Source organism: Lagenorhynchus albirostris, chromosome 5 (genome assembly GCF_949774975.1).
Source record: "Lagenorhynchus albirostris chromosome 5, mLagAlb1.1, whole genome shotgun sequence".
NCBI classification, from domain to species: Eukaryota; Metazoa; Chordata; class Mammalia; order Artiodactyla; family Delphinidae; genus Lagenorhynchus; species Lagenorhynchus albirostris.
Genome location: NC_083099.1, coordinates 91,485,371 through 91,492,730, shown reverse-complemented (window position 1 = coordinate 91,492,730; position 7,360 = coordinate 91,485,371).

The following is a 7,360-nucleotide window of genomic DNA, read 5'->3' as shown; positions in this document are numbered from 1 at the left end:
AAAAAGTTAAACTAGTATTTACTTAATGCACAATAATTTGAAACACTATAATAATTTGAAAAGTAAAGTGCCTATTTCTTTGTAAAAAAATTTATCAAGGTTAATTTGAACAGTGCTTATCTTCTCACCAAATTAACTTATGATAAGAAGCAAACACTGTTTTTACACTTTGGTGAACTACAGTGCTCCTAAGTTTGGATCAGCTTCCAACATTTTATCCTTCCCACTTTTAACATCATGAAATATTTCCGAAAGTTCCTTTAATGTGAAATTTTTTGCGTCACTTCCTCTGGGACATCTTCATTCTTTTCCTCACAACCAAGTGCCTTATAGATGTCCACAAGTTCACGTTCATTATTTTCCTCTGGCTGTACAACTAGACTCTCTTGAACAGCAGTAGTGTCAACATTCCCATAGTCAGCTCTTTCTGCAATGACTCTATTCACATTTGATTCAAAGTTCCCTTTCCAGTGTTACCACTTTTGCTGTTTTGCTTCACATTCATTTTTTGTTGGCCAATTTCCTCTTTCAATTATCCTTTTGTAAACATGTCATTTGGACTTATCATTGGGAGACAAAGAGGCAACACAACACATGCTTTGCTGTTTGTGCATAAACTGAGTAACAGATGCCCAGTGACAAATCACCAACTATCTCTGAAAGCAGTGACGTGACTCGTCACTAATCATGATGTGCCTCTACTAGGAAGTGATTTAGGAAGTGATTTATAGACTGAAGAGTGAGAAGCAACGTTTGTACTTTAGGTAATTAGTCACTATCACCATACCTTTTTTTTTTTTGGCTGTGTCGTGTCTTAGTTGTGAAATGTGGGATCTTATTTGTGGCATGCGGCTCTTTGTTGTGGCTCGCGGGCTTCTCTCTAGTTGTGGTGCGTGGGCTCCAGGGTGTATGGGCTCTGTAGTTGTGGCGTGCAGGCTCCAGAGCACATGGGCCCTGTAGTTTGCGCACGCAGGCTCTCTTGTTGAGGCGTGTGGGCTTAGTAGTTGTGGCACATGGGCTTAGTTGCCCCGCAGCATGTGGGATCTTAGTTCCCTGATCAGGGATCGAACCTGCGTCCCCTGCATTGGAAGGCAGATTCTTTACCACTGGACCACCAGGGAAGTCCCTACCATAGCATATTAACTGAAATTTGAATCATGTTTTTGGGGGGCTGGTGCTATTTAACTAAATCATGGTAACTAAAATTCCTTTGAAGGATTTAGTCTTTTTTAATCTGTATTTTTCTTGAAAATCTAGTAACATATGCCACATTCAAGAAAAACACAAATGAGAAAGGCAAAATCCCTCACTTCAACAAGTTTACAGCTTAATGGACAGCAATAAGATAACTACATACTTTCTGTAATCTGATGAACATGATGTTCAAAATGATGTAAAAATAGATGAGTGAAATTACCCTTGGTCAAGGGACTGAAAAAGAGCTAACAAAGATAATGGCATGGATGACAAACATTTTCAAGGTTATGCCAATGGCTGCTTGGATTTCCACCAAAAGGATAAAAAGAAATTCTCTGGTTTTTCCTACTCCCCTAATGTTAGTTGTCTTGCTATGATAAATGATGTTATGATGAATAACTTTGTAATAATTGGAATCACTTTAAAGTGGAATAACTAGACAAAATGGCATGAACAGCTTTAAGGCTGTTGGTACACACTGCTGGCATGAAACACTGAAAGTGTCTGTCTTTGATGCCATTAGCTTGTGATTTCTGTTTTGATCTCTTAACCAAAGATTAAGATCTTAACCAAAGATCTCTTAACTTAATTTCACTCACCTATGAATTTTTATATCATTTTTGAACCCTATGTTCATCAGGTTATATTATTCTATGCAGAAAAATATGAAAACTACATACAAAGTATTAGGGACCCATTTTTCTGGAGAGCCAAAGCTGGGAAAATAGCATGGATTGCTTATTGAATGTCTGGGATAACAGCTGTCACAGAGAACAAAATCTCTATTTTATGAGCTTTCTAGGATAATAATCCATGTGGAAAAATTAACCACACTGATGAAATATTTAATAGCTCAGGAACATTCTGTATTTTGAGAGGTTAAAAAAAAATTATCTGTGACACTTCAAAGAAAGAATGTAGTCAACTTGTGCTTATCATGCCCCTTCTACAATGAGATCCACTGCTTATAGTGAGAATGTCAGGGAGGACTCAGGACACAGGTGGGGCAAGGGTGCATTTTCTTTACGTTTGAGGTTGTGTCTACGTTACTATCTCATAATGCCCGAATAGTGAGTGATTAAAAAAAGGAAAATTTGCACACCTCAGGTTTTACCTACCAACATGAATACAGAATGGCTGTGCTTCTTTTGTTCTTATACTGCTACCTCTCAGGAGAATATAAGGATTATACCACAGTAACGTTTTTCTCGAAAAGCTTTCCAAAGCATTAGGTACAAAAACTAAGTGAATATATGGATATATTGCTTCAATTTTCCTGCATAGGGGACTCATATCTGTGATTATGAAGTAAAGAACTGCAGACTTCCAGTCCATCAGGAAAGGAGTTCAGAAGTGGTCACTCCATCCTAATGAGTTAAAAGCTGAACAAACTGAAAAATCAACAACTCTTCCTAGGTCAAATTGAGAAGAGAGGTCACAGAGCAAAACGCTGCCCCCTAAATTGGAAAGACAGATAGGCAATACAGAGAATCACAACTTGCAGAAAAGAAAGCCCACAGCAGAAAACCTCCACGGGAATTGGTGTCAGGGTATAAAAACCGAAACTGCAGTTGATGAATTGCTGCTGGACAAGTCTGGGAGTTTAAAACTCCAGAAAGATCCAGTCTTGGCAGAGGTGGGTGGGGCAGGAGGGGGGCAACCTGCTGTGAGTCTCACCTCCAGGAGTTCTACCAGGTCCTCAGAGTGAAGATCGGAGAAATATCCCCTCATGCTTCTGGCAGGGGGAGGGGAAAATAACCATTTTGAAATATGGTGGAGATTTCTGTTCTTCTTAACAAGGCCTGCTCTCAGGAGAAACTATTTTACCAGAGCCTAACCTACTGGGGTTTTACCAGGGCCTAACCTACCTGGGGAAGGTAACTACTGAATGTCAGCTTCCTCTAGCCTTCCACATGGGGAAAGGGAAATACACAATTCCAGCCCCCTCTAGCTATCCTGTCCCATATAAGAGAGGACTTCTCTGGCAGTCCAGCGATTATGACTCTGTACTTCCACTGCAGGGGGCCCAGATTCAACCCCTGGTCAGGAAACTGAGATCCCGCATGCCACCTGGCAAGGCAAGAAAAAAAGAGTTTAAAAAGAAGCATTGGTGAAATTCACTATCAAGGAGCACAGGCTCATCAAAAGACTGAGCCCTAATCATAGGACTACAGAAGGCTTCCCCTCCCTGATACCTTACCACTGTACCACTAAAGGCCTATTTACTGCAGTTCCTTTCAGTCAGTACATCGTGTCCAGATTTCGGCAAACAACTACAAGGCAAAAATTACAGTTTGAAGAGATTGAGTCAATATTAGAACCAGAGTCAGATATGGCAGGTGTGCTGGAATTATCAGACTGAGAATTTAAAACTATGATTAATATGCTAAGAGATCTAATGGAAAAAGTAGACACCATGCAAGAAAAGATGGATAATGTAAGCAGAGATGGAAATTCTAGGAACCAAAAAGAAATACTAGAGATCAAAAACAGTGTCATAGGAATAATGAAGGTCTTTGATGAGCTCCTAAGTAGGCTGGATATGGTTGAGAAAAGAATCTCTGAGCTTGCGGACACACAATAGAAACTTCCAAAATTTAAAAGCAAAGAGAAAGAAGACAATAAAAAAAAATAGAACTGATTATCCAAGGACTTTGGGACAACTATAAAAGGTCTAACATACATGTAATGGGAATACCAGAAGGAGAAGAAAGAAACAAAAGAACTGAAGCAATATTTGAAGCAAAAATGAGTGACAATTTCCTCCGAAATAATGTCAGAATGTCAGACACAAGATCACAAATCCAGGAAGCTAAGAAAACATCAAACAAGATAAATGCCCCGCAAAACCACACCTAGGCATATCATTTTCAAACTACAGAAGATCAAGAATAAAGAAAAACCTTGAAAGAATACAGAGAAAAACAACACCTTACCTATAGAAAAGCAAAGAATTACATCCTACTGCTGCTCAGAAACCACACAATCAAGAAGAGAGTACAATGAAGTATTTAAAGTGCTGAGAGAAAAAAAATCACCAAACTAGAATTCTGTAGCCTATAAAATTATTCTTCAATAGTAAGGAGAAATAAAGACTTTCTCAGACAAACAAAAATTGAGGGAATGTGTTGCCATACACCTGCTTGCAAGAAATGTTAAAAGAAGTTTTTCATAGAGAAGGAAAATAATAGAGGTCATAAACTTGGATCTACACAAAGAAAGGAGAATGAATCAGAGAATCAGAGAATGAATCAGAGAATCAGAGAATGAATAAAGGCAAAAAATAATTTATCTTTATTATTCTTAATCTAACAGATAATAATTGGTTCAAAATAATAATAACAACCATGTATGTGATTGTGTATGCCTATGTATATGTGTATATATGTATATACATGCATAAACATATACATATATATGCTTATGTGTAAGTGAAATGAACGAAAGCAGTGACACAAGGAACAGGAGGGGGGAATTACACATCCCTCCAAACCCACAGAATGTACAACACCAAGAGTGAGCCCTAGTGTAAATAATGAACTTGCAGTGATAATGATGTGTTATTGTAGGTTCATTCACTGTAACAAATGTACCCCTCTGGTGCAGTTGATAGTGAGGGAGGCTGTAAGTGTATCTGGGCAGAAGATATATGGGAACCCTGTACTTTCTATTCAATTTTGCTATGAACCTAAACTGCTCTTAAAAAAAAAAGCAAATAATTGAATAAGGTAGTTTCTGATTTTAAAAGTGTTCATCATTCTAGTAGATATTGATTGTATAGAGCAGAAAAGAAGAGAGAAAAAATAAAGAGGCCAGTAAATATGAGTCAAGAAAAGAGAGTATTAATTCACAAGAGATTGGGATGTTTGAGAAAATATGCCTAAGGTGTCTATAAATGTAGAAATGAGATCTTCAAAAACTAGCAAAGGCTTCCCTGGTGGCTCAGTGGTTGAGAGTCTGCCTACCGATGCAGGGGACACGGGTTCGTGCCCCGGTCCAGGAAGATCCCACATGCCACGGAGTGGCTGGGCCCATGAGAGCCATGGCTGCTGAGCCTGCGTGTCCGGAGCCTGTGCTCCGCAACGGGAAAGGCCACAACAGTGAGAGGCCCGCATACCGCAAAAAAAAAAAAAAAAAAAAACCTAGCAAAATCTTTGTGGGACTATACTCATAAATGCGATGTCAACATAAATTGTTACAGTTTATATGGTTAGGACAGAAAGAAGAGAAAAGCTAAAATTGGTTTAATTATACATACACACATTTACAATTCTACTGAAATATATTTTGACACCAAATTGATGAAAAATATAAAGGAGAAATATTTTATCTTCAAAAGATTTTTTTTAAATATCATAAACTGGAGATTGCTTCAAGATGGCAGAGTAGAAGGACATGGGCTCACTCCCTCTTGCAAGAGCACTGGAATCACAACTAACTGCTGAACAATCATTGACAGGAAGGCACTGGAACTCACCAAAAAAGATAACCCACATCCAAAGACAAAGGAGAAGCTGCAATGAGATGGTAGGAGGGGTGCAATCACAATAAAATCAAATCCCATAGCCACTGGGTGGGTGACTCACAAAGTGGAGAAAAATTATACCACAGAAGTCCACCCACCAGAGTGAAGGTTCTGAGCCCCACGTCAGGCTTCCCAAACTGGGGTTCTGGCAACGGAAGGAGGAATTCCCAGAGATCAGACTTTGAAGGCTAGTGGGATTTGACTGCAGGACTTTGACAGGACTTGGGTAAATAGAGACTCCACTCTTGAAGGGCACACACAAAGTACTGTGCACATCAGGACCCAGGGGAAAGGAGCAGTGACCCCAAAGGAGACGGAACCAAACTTACCTGCTAGTGTTGGAGGGTCTCTTGCAGAGGTGGAGGAGGGGGCTGTGGCTCACCGTGGGGACAAGGACACAGGCAGCAGCAGTTCTGGGAAGTACTCCTTGGTGTGAGCCCTCCTGGAGTCCGCCATTCACCCCAGCAAGGAGCCTGTGGGCTCTGGTGCTGGGTCGGCTCAGGCCAAACAACCAACAGAGAGGGAACTTAGCCAGTTTTACTGAGCTCTGCCCACCAGAGCAACACCCAGCTCTACCCACCACTAGTCCCTCCCATCAGGAAGCTTGCACAAACCTCTTAGACAGCCTCACACACCTGAGGGCAGACTGCAGAAGCAAGAAGAACTACAATCCTGCAGGCTGTGGAATGAAAACCACATTCACAGAAAGATAGACAAAATGAAAAGGCAGAGGACTATGTACCAGATGAAGGAACAAGATAAAAGCCCAGAAAAATTAAATGAAGTGGAGATAGGCAACCTTCCAGAAAAAGAATTCAGAATAATGATAGTGAAGATGATCCAGGACCAGAGAAAAAGAATGGAGGCAAAGATCGAGAAGACACAAGAAATGTTTAACAAGGACCTAGAGGAATTAAAGAACAAACACCTAGAAGAATTAAAGAACAAACAAACAGAGATGAACAATACAATAACTGAAATGAAAAATACACTAGAAGGAATCAATGGCAGAATAACTGAGGCAGAAGAATGGATAAGTGACCTGAAAGAAAGAATGGTGGAATTCACTGCCATGGAAGAGAATAAAGAAAAAAGAATGAAAAGAAATGAGGACAGCCTTAGAAACCTCTGGGACAACACTGAACGCACCAACATTCACATTATAGGGGTTCCAGAAGAAGAGAGAGTGAAAGTACCTGAGAAAATATTTGAAGTGCTTATAGTCTAAAATTCCCTAACATGGGAAAGGAAATAGCCACTCAAGTCGAGGAAGCGCACAGAGTCTCAAGCAAGATAAACCCAAGGAGAAACACACCGAGACACATAGTAAGCAAACTGACAAAAATTAAAGACAAAGAAAAATTATTAAAAACAACAAGGGAAAAATGACAAATAACATACAAGGAAACTCCCATAAGGTTAACAGCTGATTTCTCAGCAGAAACTGTACAAGCCAGAAGAGAGTGGCATGATATATTTAAAGTGATGAAAGGGAAGAACCTACAACCAAGATTACTCTACCTGGCAAGGATCTCATTCAGATTTGATAGAGAAATCAAAAGCTTTACAGACAAGCAAAAGCTAAGAGAATCCAGCACCACCAAACAAGCTCTACAACAAATGCTAAAGGAAATTCTC